Here is a 19,884-nt window from a genome sequence, read left to right on the forward strand (position 1 = left end):
AAAAAAACAAGTGTAGAGACAGACTCACTCTTACAACTTCACTAGGAGTTAGAGAACCGGCTTCATAGAGGAGCTCGGGTTGTTTAGGCTGTAAAGAGAAAAGATAATCCCACAGATTGAGAGAAGGATGTAGGTACCACGTGGAGCCGTAGGCCAGGAATGAGAACATCAGGTCCCCAGGTTCTCTTTGTCGCTAACCAGCTATGCTGCTTGCGAAAGAGCAAATAATCTGTCTGAGCCTGATTCCCTCATCCATAAGATGGAACTTCTTCTTTCAGCTTATTTGGTTGAGTACTTGAAGGGATTAAATGTCATCATAAAGGAAAAGCATTGTATGGCCAAAAACCTCACAGGAGGATGACTCAAATGAACCTATTGGACAATAGAATATGTTTATTATGGAAGAAAAGTGAGGAGCAGAGGGAAATAAGGTTGAAAAATTTGTTGGGGCCAGCGCCTGATGGTGTGAAAGCCGAAAGGATAAGCCATTTGAAAATCTGCCAGCACCTGGCAAGAGATCTGCGAAGCTTGTTTCATTGCCTCAACCCACAGGAAGCTCTCTTCATACTGAACTCCTACCTGTATTTTACAAAATGACACGGGGTTTGCTCATAATTGTTCTAATTACTTCATTTGGGCTTTTTAAATCTTCTCCTGACTCAGATTATAAACACTTAGATCCTGCTGTAGTACGTTTAATACACTCCAAATTAGCAAATATGTAAATTAACCTGAGCACAATTTTGGGATGTACAAGGTGTTAATAGTAAGTATACAATCTGAGATGAGGACATTCCACATGCATCCCTGGAATCCGAATCATGGTATTATCATAGTCCATTTGGTTATCAAGCAGACTGGCTAAGTATTCTAGGAAGATTAAAAGAATAAGCAGGCTTATCTGGGTCAGGAAGTAATCAGTTCCCAAGTGGTTTCGTAGCAGCTTTTATAAGCTCACATGGCACTCTAAGGTTTAATTGACAGTTGCAAGGTATAAGCTTGGGAAAGATGTAGGTCAGAAGGCCAGAGTGTGTTTAGCTTGTCTTGAAGATTTCTATGTATCTACTCAAAAACAAAAACAAAAACAAAAACAAAAACAAACCCTGCAGCTCAGCTCCCCTTAGTTTATTCTTAATGTTCTGGAAATAGCATTTAGTGTTCCTATAACTTTATATTATTTCTAATGTAAATAATTGTATGAAAGACATTAAAAAATCATAGAAGTAAGGTCCTTAATCAGTAACAGAATTTGTCCTTTTGCTATAAGGAATAAATGCACCACACGTGGCCAGCAAAGGCTGGGACGCATCCTGCTCTTCCGTACGTCTCACTTTCCTGAGAAGCACCTTCACAAACAATGAAAGGAGATGATTTTTTTACAGCTCAACTGTCCCCAACTGCTCCCCACCCCAAATGTTCCTGTGACTCTGGAAGAACATCACTTCCCACACAATAGGGATAAACCTGTCCAGGCACCATCTGTGGAGAGACTACAGGGGACTTAGAAATTAGATTATTCTAAAATGACTGAGTGCACAGTATGTGGTTTGTGCGTGACTGTATATATAGTCATACCTTGGTTGATTGCACTTTGCAGAGATTGCATTTTTTTGAGGGTGTGTAAGAACACTGCATGGAGCAGGAACATTGCTAGCATTTTTCTTTTCTTTTTTTATAAATTTATTTTTTATTGGTGTTCAATTTGCCAACATATAGAATAACACCCAATGCTCATCCCATCAAGTGGCACCATTTTTCTGATAGCATCTGCTCACTTCATTTCTTTGTGTCACATTTGGTAACTCTTGCAATATTTAATACTTTTTTGATATTATTATATTTGTCACCATGATCTATGATCAATGATTATGACTCACTGAAAGTTCAGATGATGGTTAGCATTTTTTTTACAATAAATTATTTTAACTAAGGTATATACATTTTAAAAAGCACATCCACTTTTAATGCATCATTTTGCACACTTAATAGACTACACTAGGAAACCAGAAAATCTATTTGACTTACTTCATTCTAAAATTCACTTTGCTGCAGTGGTCTGGAACCTAGCCCACAATGTCTCAGGGATACATACACCTGTAGTTACTTAGTATAATGCATCAACATTTATATGCTATAACCTACTGAAAATAGGCAATAAGGTAGTAATTCTTGTTTCATCCCATTCAGGACCTTTAGAAACTTTTCGAGGTGTTTGTCAAACCTCTATTTTCCCCTGTTGTGTGCAGTAACACGGTCACATCATGGCCTCGGTCTTATATTCTCTGCAGAGGATCCTCAATTGCTCTGCCTGCAAATGTTCTAGATATACATGTATAAATAGAGTCCCCATCATCTATTTCTGCTTGTTGGCATGTGTGTTATTATGACTCCCATTCCTAGTCCACCTAATTAGCTATAAATAGATCCTTGCAATGATCTCTAGGATATGCACTGAGAAAAAGCCATTGGTATTTGCAAAACAAGTAGAAGTGGCTTCTCCCTTTGGCTACTCTACATTGTATCAATGCAAAGTGTTTCAGAGGTTACTCAGTTAAAGAAACAAGATCCCTGTAAGTGGAGCTTTGCTAAAGAGGTACCTTCCCTGATACCTACAGGCAAACATAACACATTATCCATTTTGTTTCTAACATACATTATAAGGTCATTGTTATAATTTCATTTAGACTGTAAGTTTTCATAGACAAGAAACCATAATTTAATTTCTATTTTAGTGGATCGACATGTAATAGTAATTCAATGATTTTTTGTTTTTTAACTCATTCTTATGCTGCATTCATCACATACAGTGACAGATTGTGTGTTAGACGCTGGGGAAACAACCAAGAACAAGCCAGAATTGGACTCTGTGTTTGCAGAACTTACATTTTTTTTACAGGGGAGAGAGTTGAAAACAGCAAACTGAAAAGTGAGGGAAAAAAATTAATTCAGTAAAGAAAAAAATGTCTGAGACAAGGAATGAAAGAGAGGGAGAAACTGTCTCTGTAGGATACCCTCCAGTAGAAAACTAAGGAAATGAAGAGTGGGAGAAAAGCATCTCAAGAAAAGGGGACAATGCATGTAGAGCCCTTATTCAGAAAGTAAAAGAAATAATGCATGTATAGATAAATGGATGCGTAACCTTAATCCACCCCCTACAAACCATATATATATATATATATATATATATATATATATATATATATATATATATATTTGAGACTGAGTGTTTTATATGAAAAATTCTTTCCCCTTGCATGGAAGGAAATTTTGTTAGGTAATGTTCTAGGTCTAAATATTGGTCGTTACCCTTGAACATAGCATTCTTCAGTTTTGCATTTCATGTGGTTTAATGAAGCCACTCCTGGATGCAAATGCAAAGCTCAGCAAGAAAGGCACTGCTGGGTAGTAACGCAGGCCCTGATTACAAGGAATTCCTCAGTAGCAGGGCCATGATCACAGGGAACATCCCAGGGCTGTGTATACACCAGGCCACATCTGCAAACTGCAATCTAAAGAAAAATCTTATTCTTTACTTTTAAGAAATTGGGCTATATTTGGAAATATTTCCTATACCTGGGTTTACAAAGTATTTAAGTGTTCTGTTTTGGAACACTCAGTATAAAGTCACAGTTAAGTAACATAGTAGAGTGGTTAAGTATGAGCTTTGGCATCAGCCGTCCTGGGTTCAAATCCAGACCTTCTGATGCCTCTGCTATGTGGCCTGGGGCAAGTTGCTTTGCCTCTCTGAGTCAGTTTCCCCGAGCCTGCAGGTGCTCTTTCTTCCCTCTACCCACTCCCTGTCATCCACCATTCGCCTTACACTTGGTATCACTTAAAGTGATAACTTTAATCTCAGTATGGATGAGAGGATTTGCTCATGGGGGTTTGCAAAGATCAAATAAGTTAATGCTGAGAGACAACTAGCACAATGCCTTGCTTTGGTGTGGGCTATAACAATAATAACATTCACTATTTGAATTTCATTCTTTCATTGAGCCCCAATATTCATCTTTTAAAACTTTTTATTAATTTCTTTTAAACCTGCATGTGATAGTCAATTTCACTAGATTATTTGTGAGCCAGTTGCACCTGAGCTCTGTACTTTGTATCGAGAGCAATTATGCTTCAGTTTCTCTCCTATACGACAGCCCTCCAAACGGGAGAAGCCAGCTTGTGAGGTTTTGAATCCAAATTAAGATATTCCTTAGGCTGTTTTATATCTACATTTATTCCAAAGTGTTTCATGTTCATTCATTGCTCATAAAATCAATAATTTGGTGATGACATTTTTCAGCGTAGCTGTGCTTCTCTGTGGAGTAATAATCTAAAAATACTGGCAGGAGCTGGGAACAAATACAAAGCTTTTTTAGTGGTAGGATCCTCCACGCACTGACAATGGCAGATACAGCCCAGCTTGTCTCCAGAACAGTTCTGATAGCTGGGCCATCAGCAGGGCTGTCACCATGAGGCTTTGCCGTAGCATTTCCTGATGGCAGAAGGCTCTCAGCGCTCAGAAACCATCGCTAGGCTTTCGCAGCACCAACACTGCATGCACTAACACCTCACCCATACGACCAGCTGCCTATTTGAAATGCAGTTGGAAATTGAGAAGCTAAAAAAAAAAAAGTGTTAAAAATAAAAATTCAGACCATAAAATAAGTAAAGTAAGTTATTACTTTACTGAGAAAGTGTTACAAGGAGAGTTTTGTCTGGCTCTATTTGGATTTCTGTTTTCCCTAATTCTGATAATATTTAAAGGATTAAAATGCTTAAGCTCAAAACATACTAGTTTATGTTTCTATGATGGCAAAATTTAAAAAAAAATTCTTTGATTTAAGGAGTCAGAGAAATATGAAAAAATGTTGGAAAAATTTATTATAAAACTTAATTGGATTATGCTTTCCTTGTTAGGTCTCTGAGGTTAAAGGGCAAAATGTCTGTTAATTCTGAGAAACATGGCTTTTTAGAAAGTATTATTCCCAGAGAACATCAAATGGCTTTTTATTATGTATGTATGTATGTATGTATGTATTATTTATTTATTTATTTATTATTGCTGCAAATGGGTCTTGGGTTTGGGAAAATAGTTTATAAAATATATAAAATATTATGACTTTTCCCATAAGATAGAGTTGAATGTACCATAGTTTGATATTGTAAAATATTAACATCTCTTGAGACTAAGAAAACCCCTATATTTGAGACATTTCATTTAAAATCTTTTTGTAAATATTAATACTGCTATAAGCTTTAAATGAATCCATTTTTAATTGGGTCATAATCAGGAAGCAAGTTTGAGATCCTAGATTTTGAAGCAACCACAGTAAAACAAAGAATCCAAAGCGTTGCCAAATCTTCTTCATTTTAAAGTGATTTTGTCATGTCTGAATCTGGATATTTAAGATATCCAATAATCATCATGTCTGATTTTTTAAGTATGGTAAGAATTTAATAGAATCTTAAATTATCCTCATAGACGCAAGTTCATATATCAAAAGTGGGAACATTAAAATTAAATTTCAATTAATTTATCTGTTTATATCAAATGAGAAAATTATATCCATATTTTGTTTTTTGTTTTTTTTTTTTTAATTTTTATTTATGATAGTCACAGACAGAGAGAGAGAGGCAGAGACACAGGCAGAGGGAGAAGCAGGCTCCATGCACCGGAAGCCCGATGTGGGATTCGATCCATATTTTGAATTAAGAAATTACTATTGAACACATGGATCCTTCTAGTCATAAACATACTTAACCCTTGTCTACAAAGAATTAATATGTTCTTTATCTTTTTTAAAATATATTTTATTTTAATTCAATTTGCCAACATATAACAGCCAATGTTCATCTCATCAGGTGCCCTCCTTAGTGCCTGTCATGTTCTTAATTCTCATGTCTCCTTCTTCCTGACTTTTTTTCTTCCCTTGCCTCACACACAATGATGATTCATGGATTTTGGTGCACAGGTTTTCCATTTCTTGAAAATTGATTCTTAATTATTTTACCATTTTTGATGCTATTGTAAATAGAATTGTCCTCTTTACTTAAATTTTGGATTGTTCATTGCTAGTATATAAAAATAGGATTGTATTTTGACCAACTATTCTGCACGTTTGCTTAACTTATTTTTTGGCCCTAATAGATTTCATGGGTGTGTGTGTGAGCCTTGGATTTTATATGTACAACATCATGTCATCTGCAAGTAGAGGTAGTTTCATTTCTATCTTTCCAATCAGTGGCATTAGCTTTAGTTCTTTTTACAAAACAATCTCTCTGTCCCTGTCTTGGTTTTGTAGCATTAACATATATCATACATACTTCTATCATAATATCTTTAACAATTACACTACTTACTTACACATTTATCCTAGCAACCCAAATTGCATAACACATCAGACATTTAGTAATATCTATTATATGGTTGAATGCTTGAATATCTAATGTTTTACCTCTGCATGATATAAAAATATAATACATTTGTGTTTTACAGTATACATCAAGTAAGTATGAATAACTTCTTGCCAGTTTTGGAATACTGAAGCTACCCAATAGCATGCATGCAAATTGTGAAATTTGCTGCTCCATTGGACTTAATAGAAAATTTTAAAAACCAGCTCTGGTCTCTAAATTTTAACAAATTACCTGTAAAATTTCAACTCATTCTAAACACAAGGAGATAGCAAATAGATCTACAAGTCCAAGCATAGGAACACAGCTGTTCGTGCAGTCATGGTTACATTATGTGCTATTTCCGTAGAGTAGAAGCTGGTAACACATATGATGAAGCAGTTCCTTCTGGACCCTCAGTTTTATTGGGGACCACTGATTCTCCATCAGAGCTTGGAAACCTTTCTTTTTCTTTTTTTTTCATTCTTGCTATGTCAATGATCCTTCACACTTCAACACACCATTTTGGGGGATTATATAATTTGCTTTAAATTTAATAAAATATCCTCTAAATGATCCATTCTTTAGCTTTAGAAACCATCTTTTTATACACACATTATTGTATTAAAAGAATAATGACTGAAGGTTGGAAGATCTTGTTATAACATGGGCATATTGCAATCAACCACCAGACCATCATAATAGAAATGCCCTAGAAACATGGCTTAAGCATTTTAAAATTTGATTTTTCAATCAGAAAGCAGCAAGGCTACAAAAGGAGAACCCCTAAGAATCAGCATGGAAAAATAAGCATGCTTACTGTTAAGGAACATAACATATATCTATATGTAAGTTTCTACTAAAGTCGTTTTAATGTCTTGATTCTGGCAAATGTGAATCTGAATATAAAATATATGCTAAAAAGAAACCAATGATACTATATAGAGCAGGAATTCGGAAAATAATGCCTGGAATTTAAAGCTTGAGTATCTAAAATACACCCAATTAAGAGCCAGCCTGCAAAATGCCCCCATCCATATTCCAGTTTTTAAGTGGATATAGTTTACTTAAAAACTGGCTGGCACTACTTGTCATGGTCATGAACAGTCCTCATAATCTTTTATTCCAAAATGCTTATTTAATTTCCATATATCTCGATTGTACTATTATTTTAAATTTATTTTCCTTATTTAACACTGACATATATTATCCTTTATTTTTTTTAAAGATTTTATTTATTTATTCATGAGAGACACACAGAGAGAGGCACAGACACAGGCAGAGGGAGAAGCAGGCTCCATGCAGGGAGCCTGATGTGGGACTCAATCCTGGGACTCTGGGATTATGCCCTGAGCCGAAAGCAGACGCTCAACCGCTGAGCTACCCAGGCGTCCCAAAGCCCTTATATTATAATTATTACTGAATTTATTAGACTCATTAGGCTCCCCATAAACACTAAAGGATTTGACAACTATCTCTATGTATATATTCTATTCAACTATGTCATGCCTATGCTCTAATTTCAAGGCTTCTTCTGAAATCGAATGAACTAACAGTTATTCTAGTCAAAACAACCCATGGCCAAATTCAGAAAATCAGCTAGAATCTCAGAAATCTTACTCTTCAATGACTAATCTCTGTTCTAAACTTCATTTGTCAGCTTCTCCACTGTTTTATTTTCATTGTGTGAAAATTGATACATCTAATTGCTGTAGAATTTTGATCGTTCACATTTATGCTATATCTCAGCGATATTCCTATGATGGTACCTCATTTTAGTCATTCTCTTGCAAGCCACTCTCATATACTTAGTTCCTTTATCTTTTTTTTTTTTTGAGCCTGAAAATCTTCAAGTTTTAATAAGTCAGCTCTCTGCTTATGCACTACAGATGCTGTTTTTCTATAAATCCCTGGTCTCCAACTCCAGCTGTCCTCTCAGCACAACAAACAATACTTTTTGTATGTACCCTGTCAGCTTCCTTCTCAAATGCCTGTAATTGCTTTGCTTTTTCAAATGTTCATCATACATCTGTAACTACCACTTATGCTATATATATATTTATGTGTGTGTGTGTGTGTCTGTGTATATATATACACACATATATATGCCATATATATTTTTAATTTGTGTATTTGCATTAATTTGCTTTAAGTCAGTATAAAGCTTCAATGGGAGTTTTAAATTTGTGGGTAATTCTCTGTCATATATTCTTTTTCTGCAACAAAAGCATAAAACCATTTTGCACATTTATGAAAATTGAAAGAAAATCCCTTGGTATTTTTATGGTTTTGGTATTTTTAAGTTTATGCTGAAAAACATAAACTCTAAATTCATAAATATAAGGTGTAACTTTTACTGAATAAATACCAATCCCTTGGTATTTTTCAGTTTATGCTAAAAAAAGTAAACTCTAAATTCATAAGTATAAGGTGTACACAAACAATAAATAGAAGAAAAAGATGATTTTTAAAGTAAATCTTAAATTCAGTTACCTAAATACACAACTTTTCCTATATTATAGATATTTTTAACATATACAATTATTTTTATTAAGAAACATATGGCTTGTCAATCATTTGAAACCCAATACATTATTAGGTTTCCTCTAATATCATTTTTCTTTTCCAGGATATCATTCAGGATATTACATTATATTTAGTTGACATATACAATTATATTTACTAAAAAACATATGCTGTTGGTATTTAATGAGTAATGTACTTGGAACAGTTTTTAATCTTACTCATCTCAAAGTGGGGCATAGAGAGCTCAGATAAATTTCTCAAGTCGATGAAGCTATTACATGGTGGAACCAGATTTCAAACAAACTGTCTGACTAAAGAGTCCATTTTTTTAAAGTTATTTGTTTTAATGCTAGTATAATTAACATACAATGTTAACATTTTAACAACATTGGTTCTTCCAACCTGTGAGCATGGAATATGTTTCCATTTGTTTGTGTTTTCTTCAATTTTTTTTTTCATCAGTATTTTGTAGTTTTCAGAATACAGGTCTTCACCTCCTTGGTGACTTTATTTTTAGGCATTTTATTATTTTTGGTGTTACTGTAAATGAGATTGCTTTCTTAATTCCTCTTTCTGCTCCTTCATTTTTAGTGTATAGTAATACAACGGATTTTTTTTTGTACATTTATTTTGTATCCTGTGACCTTACTAAATTCATACCAGCTCTAGTAGTTTTGGGTGGAGTTTTAGAATATATATATATATATATATATATATATATATATATATATATATTTAATATATTTATATATAAAATATATATAGTACCATATATAATATATACATATATATTATATATAAATATATATTTATATATATAGTATCAAATCATTTGTAAATAGTGAAAGTTTTACTTCTTCCTTACTTATTTGGATGTCTTTTATTCCTTTTTCTTGTCTGATTGCTATGGCTAGGACTTCCAATACTATGTTGAAAAGTGGTGAGAGTGGACATACTTATCTTGTTCCAAATCTTAGGGGAAAAACTCTCAGTGTTTCACCATTGATGTTACCTGTGTGTTTTTCATATATGGGCTTTATTATGTTGAGGTATGTTTCCTCTAAGCCTACTTATTGAGGGTTTTATCATTAATGGATGTTGTACTTTGTCAAACACTTTTTCTGCATTTGTTAAAATGATCATATGGTTTTTACCCTTTCTCCTATTGATATGATAACTGATTAGCAAATAGCCACACTTGCATCCCAGAAATACATCACACTTGTTTATGGTGAATTATCTTTTTAATTTATTATTGGATTCTGTTTGGTAATAATTTATTGAGGATTTTTGCATCTATGTTTATCAGAGATACTGCCCTTTGGTTCTCTCTCTTTTTTTTGGTGGGTGGGGGTGGGTGAGTGGGAGTGTTTTTTATCTAGTTTTGGAATCAGGGTAATGTTCAACTATGGAAGGAATTTGGATTTTCCTTCCTTTTCTATTTTTTGGAAAAGTTTGAGAAAAATAGGTATTAACTCCTCCCTATGTATTTGGTAGAATGCCCCTACAAAATCATCTGATCCTGGATTTTTGCTTTTTGGTAGTTTTTAATCACCGATTAAATTTCATTGGTTGTTCAATTTTTCTACTTCTTTCTGATTAAGTTTTAGGAGGGTATGTTTCTAGACATTTATTCATTTTTTTTTCTAGATCGTTCAATTTTGTTGGCCTATAATTTTTCATAATACTTTCTTACAATCATTTGTTTTTCTCTGCTGGCAGTTGTTATTTCTCCTCTTTTGTTTCTCATTTTGTTTATTTGCATCCTCTCTCTTTTTATTTTTATTTTTTTTAATGAACCTGGCTAATAAACCTTTAGGTTTATCAATTTTGTTGATCTTTTCAAAGAAAAGGTTTCTAGTTTTTCATTGATCTGTTTTGTTGTTGTTGTTATTTTGTTTCATTTTTTAGTTTCTATTTTGTTTATTTCTGCCCTAATCTTTATTATTTTATTCTTTCTACTGGATTTGTTTTTTTTTTTTTTCTTTTTCCTGTAGACATAGGGCTAGGTTGTTTATTTGAGATTTTTCTTGCTTCTTGGTGTAGATGTATATTGCTACAAACTTCCTTCTTAGAAGTGCTTTTATTGCATCCCAAAGGCTCCAGACCATTGTTCTCATTTTTATTTGTTTTCCTGTAATTTTTTATTTCCTCTTTAATTTCTTGGTTGATCTATCCATTACTTAGGAGCATATTATTTACCCTTCATGTGCCTGTGGCCTTTGCAGATTTTTTCTTGTGGTTGACTTCTAGTTTCATACCATTGTGGTCAGAAACACAGTCTAGCATGACTTCAATCTTTTTGAATTTGTTGAGCATTGTTTTGTAGGCTAATTCGGTTCTGGAGAATGTTCTGTGTGCACTTGAGAAGAATGTGTATTGTACTGTTTTAGGGTGGGATGTCCTCAATATATATGTGAAATCCATTAGTTTCATTGTGCCATTCAAAGCCACTGTTTACTTGCTAATTTTATCTTTGGAGATCTATCCATTTATGTAAGTGAAATGTTAACGTTTCCAACTATTATTATACACTATCAATTGCTTCCTTTATGTTTGTTGTTAACTGCTTTAAGTATTTAAGTTCTCCCATGTTGGATGTATTAAATGTTTACAAATGTTGTATCTTCTTGTTGGATTATCCCCTGTATTGTCATAGAGCACCCTTCTTTGTCTTTTGCCAACATCTATGTTTTAAAGTCTACTTTGTATAATTTAAGTATTGCTACCTCGGGTACCTTTTCACAGCCATTTGCATGATAAATGCTTCACCACCCCTTCACTTTCAATCTGCATGTGTCTTTACAACTGAAATGGGTCTCTTGGAGGCAGCCTATGGATGAGTCTTGTTTTTTTATTCATTTTGTCATCCTGTGTCTTTTGATTGGAACATTTAGTTCATTTATATTGCAAGTAATTATTAATAGATTTTTTGCCATTTTTTATGGCATTGTTTTATGGTTGTTCTCTGTTCCTTTCTTATGCTCTCTTTTCTCATGATTAGTTGGGTTTCTTCAGCTTGGATTTATTTCTATTATTGGGTTTTGATTCATTGTTACCATTTAGTTTGTATAACATCTTCTGCCTATAGAAGTCTATATTAAGTTGATCATCACTTAAGTTGGAGCACATTATTTACTCCTCTTCACCCCATGTTTTAGGTATATGGCATTATCATGGTTTACATCCTTTAGTCTTATTATTTTTTTTTTTTTTTAGTCCCTTGACTTTTTATAGATCTAGTTATTTTTATGGCTATTGTACTTCCCATTTTCCTTACTCTCGCTTAAGGTCTTTCCTTTTCAGAGTCCTCTTTAACATTTTTGGTAAATCTGATTTAGTTGGTCCTTTAGCCTTTTTTTTTTTTTTTTTTTTTTGGTCTGGAAATACTTTATCTCTCCCTGTACTCTGAATGATAGAAAGACTTGTTGGATAGAGTATTCTTGACTGCAGCTTTTTTTTTTTCCTTTTCTTTTCAGCACTTTGAATATATTATGCCACTCTCTTCTGGCCTACAAAGTTTCTGCTGAAAAATCAAGTGACAGCCTTATGAGATTCCCTTTGTATGTAACTATTTTCTTTTCTTTTGCTGCTTTTAAAATTCCCCTTTTCACTACATTTTGCCAGTTTAATTACTATATGTCTTGATGTGGACCTCTTTAGGTTAATTTCTTTGGGGAATTTCTGTGCCTCCTGTATCTGGATTTACATTTCTTTCCTCAACTTAAGGAAGTTTACAGCTTTTATTTCCTCAAATAAATTTTCTGCCCCCTTGCTTTTCTCTTCTTTTTATGGGATCCCTATAATGTGAATGTTATTACACTTGATGGTGTCACTGAGTTCCCTAAGTCTATTCTCATTTTGCATATATATTTTCCTCTCACCAACTCATCTCGATTACTTTCCATTATTCTGTTCTCCAGGTTGTTGATACATTCTTCTGCTTCATCTAGTTTACTATTGATTCTATCTAGTGTATTTTTAATATCATTTATTGTTCTTTATCTCTGATTGTTTTTTTTAATCTTTTGTTAAGGATTTCACTGATGCTCCATTCTTTGCCTAAGACCATTGAGTATCTTTATGATCACTACTTTAAATTATCTATAGGCATATTATTCATCTCTAGTTCACTTAGGCCTTTTGTGATTTTTGTCCTGTTCTTTCATTTGGGACATGTTCTTTTGTCTCCTCATTTTGTCTAACTCTTTGTGTCTATACCTGGGTTAGGAAAGTCATTTTATGTCTTCTGCCCTTGAAAGTCAAGGTCTCATGAAGAGGTCCTATAGTGCCTTGTTCATCAGAATCTAGCATTCAGAAGTATCTCCTATGTCTGATGTGGGTGTCCTGCTATTGTGGCTGAACTGCTTTTTCTTTCAATCAGTAATTTGCAATGGCTCTCTTTGTCTATTATAGGCATATTTTGCTCCCTGTGGTGTCAGTGGGCCAATCTCAGGGTACCTTAGACTTGAGTTGACTCAGATCATGCATTTGTCAGAGATGCAGTAGCCCCAAACTGCAGGGTTCTTTGTGCTATCCCATGTGAAGCTTTCATTGGTGAGTGAAGCCTGCAATCAAACCACCTGTCTGCCCCTAGTCTACTGTTGCAGTCTGACTGGTGTGTGTGGTTATTTTTCCCTCTCTCCAGGGCAGAATATAGAAGTTTGGAATGGTGCCTATAAGTGCTACTTGTATGCTGCCAGGCCTGTGGCACCACCCTGGATGGGATCTGGCCAAGAGCATATTGCAGGGGGCAGATCCAGAATTTGTGTATGTGTGGGCAGGCTGGGGGTGTTGATGCAATGGTGCTTGGTGTTAGCAAGTTTTGAATGCTGCTAGTTTTCTGCAGAAAGAGCCCTTCAATGTTGGGACTCAGGCAGGTCTCTCTGGAGGTGGAGGGTCCATGGAAGCACAGTACAGTGATGGTCCCTGCAGGTGGTCGTGTGTTTATGCTGGGGGTTGAGGGGATGGAAATGGCACCTTCCAGCTCTTTTGTTGCTGGAGAAGTCGGCCAGAAGTTCCTGCCTCTCTGGGATATGTTCTGAGATTAGTATATAACTCTCCCTCCTGTATGCCCCCAGGTGTTCTTCAAATTGCTGCTTCTATGCAGTATCTCCAGGAGCTGTTTATTATGCTGTTTCTTTAAGAGTGGCTCATTTTATCCTCCTAACTATCCTACAGCCAAGCTTACTGAATTTTTAAATCCTAGGTTTTAAAAGTCTTGTTGGCTGTGAGAATTCATGAAATTCAGCCCCTGGTGTTCAAAGCCAAATGCCATGGGGATTTGTCTTCCTTGTATGGGTTCCCAAGTGTGGGGGTCTTTTTCTTTCCACTCTCCCCCACCATGAGTCCCTCCCTCCTTAAATAGTTGTGTGGCTTTATTTAGCTCTCAACCACATCTCTGTCCTTCCTACCCTCTTTCATGCAGTTTCCTCTCTACATTTAGTTGTGCAGTTTGTTCTGCTAGTCTCTGAGTTGTTTTCTGAGTTGTTTACACTGATGTGTGTTATCTAATCGTATCTGTGGGAAAAGCTGAGCTTAGGATCCTCCTATGCCACCATCTTGCCCGGAACTTGGTGTTTACTCACAAACATAGGAACACATGATCTGTGAGATTACTAGAGTGGGAAAACTCAAGAGTCCATGTTCTTAATACTGCTGCTCACAAAACAGTGTTATAAAACTGAAGACTGACTAATTTTTATCTCTTATACTGTGAAATGCCCAATTGACATTCCTACCTGATGTCACAGAATTATTTAAAAACTAGCATATTCCGGAGGAGGGGCAAGATGGGAGAAGAGTAGGGTCCCCAAGTCCCCTGTCCCCACCAAATTACCTAGATAACCTTCAAACCATCAAGAAAATCTACGAATTCGGCCTGAGATTGAGAGAGAGACCAGCTGGAATGCTACAGTGAGAAGAGTTCGCGCTTCTATCAAGGTAGGAAGACGGGGAAAAAGAAACAAAGACACAAAAGGCCTCCAAGGGGGAGGGGCCCCGCGAGGAGCCGGGCTGAGGCCGGGGCGAGTGTCCCCAGGACAGGGGAGCCCCGTCCCGGAGGAGCAGGAGCTGCACCAACCTTCCCCGTGGAAAGGGGCCCGCAGGGAGTTAGAGCAGGACCCAGGAGGGCGGGGATGCCCTCGGGGCTCCGGGGACACTAACAGGCACCTGCGCCCCCGGGACAGGCAGAGGCCGGGAGGGCCCAGGACAGCGAGGACGCTCCTGCCCCAGCTGAGCAGATCAGCGGCCCCGCCCGGAGCCCCCAGGCCCTGCAGATGGAGAGCCCCGGAGCTACTGCGGGGGCTGACTCCAGGGCTGCAGAGCTGGCCCCGCCACTGCGGTTGTTCCTCCTGGGGCCTCACGGGGTGAACAACCCCCACTGAGCCCTGCACCAGGCAGGGGCAGAGCAGCTCCCCCAAGTGCTAACACGTGAGAATCAGCACAGCAGGCACCTCCCCCAGAAGACCAGCTAGACGGACCAGTTCCAGGGGAAGTCAAGGGACTTAAAGTATACAGAATCAGAGGATACTCCCCCCGTGATTTTTATTTCTTTCTTTTTTTTTCTTTTTGATTTCTGTTTACTTCCCCCACCTTTTTTTTTTTTTACATTTATTTCTTTTTCTCTTTTTCTTCCTTTTTTTCTTCATTTTTTTCTTTTTTTTTTTTCTTATTCTCTTACTTTCCTTCTTTCTCTCCTCTCTTTTTCTCCTTCTCCCAATACAACTTGTTTTTGGCCACTCTGTGCTGAGTAAAATGACTAGAAAGAAAACCTCACCTCAAAAGAAAGATTCAGAAACAGTCCTCTCTCCCACAGAGTTACAAACTCTGGATTACAATCCAATGTCAGAAAGCCAATTCACAAGCACTATTATACAGCTCCTGGTGGCTCTAGAAGAAAGCATAAAGGACTCAAGAGACTTCATGACTGCAGAATTTAGATCCAATCAGGCAGAAATTAAAAATCAATTGAATGAGATGCAATCCAAACTAGAAGTCCTAACCACAAGGGTTAACAAGGTGGAAGAACGAGTGAGTGACATAGAAGACAAGTTGATGGTAAAGAGGGAAACTGAGGAAAAAAGACAAACAAAAGATCATGAGGATAGATTAAGGGAAATAAATGATATCTTGAAGAAGAAAAACCTACGTTTCATTGGGGTTCCCAAGGGCGCCGAAAGGGACAGAGGTCCAGAAAATATATTTGAACAAATCATAGCTGAAAACTCTCCTAATCTGGGAAGGGAAACAGGCATTCAGATCCAGGAAATAGAGAGATCCCCCCCTAAAATCAATAAAAACTGTTCAACACCTCGACATTTAATAGTGAAGCTTGCAAATTCCAAAGATAAAGAGAAGATCCTTAAAGCAGCAAGAGACAAGAAATCCCTGACTTTTATGGGGAGGAGTATTAGGGTAACAGCAGACCTCTCCACAGAGACCTGGCAGGCCAGAAAGGGCTGGCAGGATATATTCAGGGTCCTAAATGAGAAGAACATGCAACCAAGAATACTTTATCCAGCAAGGCTCTCATTCAAAATGGAAGGAGAGATAAAGAGCTTCCAAGACAGGCAGGAACTGAAAGAATATGTAACCTCCAAACCAGCTGTGCAAGAAATTTTAAGGGGGACTCAAAATTCCCCTTTGAGAAGTCCAGTGGAACAATCCACAAAAACAAGGACTGAATAGATATCATGATGACCCTAAACTCATACCTTTCAATAGTAACTGTGAACATGAACGGGCTTAATGACCCCATCAAAAGACACAGGGTGTCAGACTGGATAAAAAAGCAGGACCCATCTATTTGCTGTCTACAAGAGACTCATATTAGACAGAAGGACACCTAAAACCTGAAAATGAAAGGTTGGAGAACCATTTACCATTCAAATGGTCCTCAAAAGAAAGCAGGGGTAGCCATCCTTATATCAGATAAACTAAAATTTACCCTGAAGACTGTAGTGAGAGATGAAGAGGGACTCTATATCATGCTCAAAGGATCGATCCAACAAGAGGACTTAACAATCCTCAATACATATGCCTTTAATGTGGGAGCTGCCAAAAATATTAATCAATTAATAACCAAAGTTAAGATGTACCTAGATTAGAATACACTTAAACTTGGTGACTTCAATCTAGTGCTTTCTACACTCAATAGGTCTTGTAAACATGACATCTCCAAAGAAATGAGAGCTTTAAATGATACACTGGACCAGATGGATTTCACAGATATCTACAGAACTTTACATCCAAACTCAACTGAATACACATTCTTCTCAAGTGCACATGGAACTTTCCCCAGAATAGACCACATACTGGGTAACAAATCGGGTCTGAACCAATACCAAAAGATTGGGATCATCCCCTGCATATTCTCAGACCATAATGCCTTGAAATCAGAACTAAATCACAAGAAGAAGTTTGGAAGGACCTCAAACACGTGGAGGTTAAGGACCATCCTGCTAAAGATGAAACTGTCAACCAGGAAATTAAGGAAGAATTAAAAAGATTCATGGATACTAATGAGAATGAAGATACAACCGTTCAAAATCTTTGGGATGCAGCAAAGGCAGTCCTAAGGGGGAAGTACATCACAATACAAGCATCCATCCAAAAACTGGAAAGAATTCAAATACACAAGCTAACCTTACACCTAAAGGAGCTAGAGAAAAAACAGCAAATAGATCCTACACCCAGCAGAAGAAGAGAGTTAATAAAGATTCGAACAGATCTCAAAGAAATCGAGACCAAAAGAACTGTGGAACAGATCAACAGAATCAGGAGTTGGTTCTTTGAAAGAATGAATAAGATAGATAAACCATTAGCCGGCCTTATTAAAAAGAAGAGAGAGAAGACTTAAATTAATAAAATCATGAATGAGAAAGGAGAGATCACTACCAATAACAAGGAAATACAAACGATTTTAAAAACATTATGAACAGCTCTACGCCAATAAATTAGGCAATCTAGAAGAAATGGACGCATTCCTGGAAAGCCACAAACTACCAAAACTGGAGCAGGAAGAAATAGAAAACCTGAACAGGCCAATAACCAGTGAGGAAATTGAAGCAGTCATCAAAAACCTCCAAGAGACAAAAGTCCAGGGCCAGATGGCTTCCCAGGGGAATTCTATCAAACGTTTAAAGAAGAAATCATACCTATTCTACTAAAGCTGTATGGAAAGATAGAAAGAGATGGAGTACTTCCAAATTCGTTCTTTGAGGCCAATGTCACCTTAATTCCGAAACCAGACAAAGACCCCACCAAAAAGGAGAATTACAGACCAATATCCCTGATGAACATGGATGCAAAAATTCTCAACAAGATACTAGCCAATAGGATCCAATAGTACATTAAGAAAATTATTCACCATGACCAAGTAGGATTCATCCCCGGGACACAAGGCTGGTTCAACACTCGTAAAACAATCAACGTGATTCATCATATCAGCAAGAGAAAAACCAAGAACCATATGATCCTCTCATTAGATGCAGAGAAAGCATTTGACAAAATGCAGCATCCATTCCTGATCAAAACTCTTCAGAGTGTAGGGATAGAGGGAACATTCCTCAGCATCTTAAAAACCATCTATGAAAAGCCCACAGCAAATATCATTCTCAATGGGGAAGCACTGGGAGCCTTTCCCCTAAGATCAGGAACAAGACAGGGATGTCCACTCTAACCACTGCTGTTCAACATTGTTCTGGAAGTCCTCGCCTCAGCAATCAAACAAAAAGACATTAAAGACATTCAAATTGGCAAAGAAGAAGTCAAACTCTCTCTCTTTGCCGATGACATGATCCTCTACATAGAAAACCCAAAAGCCTCCACCCCAAGATTGCTGGAACTCATACAGCAAATTGGCAGCATGGCAGGATACAAAATCAATGCCCAGAAATCAGTGGCATTTCTATACAATAACAATGAGACTGAAGAAAGAGAAATCAAGGAGTCAATCCCATTTACAATTGCACCCAAAAGCATCCGATACCTAGGAATAAACCTAACCAAAGAGGTAGAGGATCTATACCCTAAAAACTATAGAACATTTCTGAAATAAATTGAGGAGGACACAAAGAGATGGAAAAAATATTCCCTACTCATGGATTGGCAGAATTAATATTGTGAAAATGTCAATGTTACCCAGGGCAATTTACACGTTTAATGCAATCCCTTTCAAAATAACATGGACTTTCTTCAGAGAGTTACAACAAATTATTTTAAGATTTGTGTGGAATCAAAAAAGACCCAAAATAGCCAGGGGGATTTTAAAAAAGAAAACCATAGCTGGGGGCATCACAATGCCAGATTTCAGGTTGTACTACAAAGCTGTGGTCATCAAGACAGTGTGGTACTGGCCTCAGTGTCCATCGAAAGATGATGGATAAAGAAGATGTGGTCTGTGTATACAATGGAATATTTCTCAGCCATTAGAAAGGACAAATACCCACCATTTGGTTCAACGTGGATGGAACTGGAGGGTATTATGCTGAGTGAAATAAGTCAATCGGAGATGGACAAACATTATATGTTCTCATTCATTTGGGGAATATAAATAATAGTTAAAGGGAATAGAAGGGAAGGGAGAAGAAATGTGTGGGAAATATCAGAAAGGGAGACAGAACATAAAGACTCCTAACTCTGGGAAATGATCTAGGGTTGGTGGAAGAGGAGGAGGGTGGGGGGTGGGGGTGAATGAGTGACGGGCACTGAGGGGGGCACTTGATGGGATGAGCACTAGGTCTTATTCTGTATGTTGGCAAATTGAACACCAATAAAAAATAAATTTATTATTAAAAAAAGTATAATGTGAAAAACAAAATTAGAGAAAGGGGAGATACAGAGATGCTAGACCAGACTTCTGCAGGCAATTTCTGCTTCTGTGCATTTGTTGAATTATAAGTTGCATATTTGTCAGGAGACATTTGGAGAAATAAGCATGCTAGAGATGCTTTGATGCAAAACTATTAA

The sequence above is a fragment of the Vulpes lagopus genome, chromosome 9 (assembly GCF_018345385.1).
Source record: "Vulpes lagopus strain Blue_001 chromosome 9, ASM1834538v1, whole genome shotgun sequence".
Classification (NCBI taxonomy): Eukaryota; Metazoa; Chordata; class Mammalia; order Carnivora; family Canidae; genus Vulpes; species Vulpes lagopus.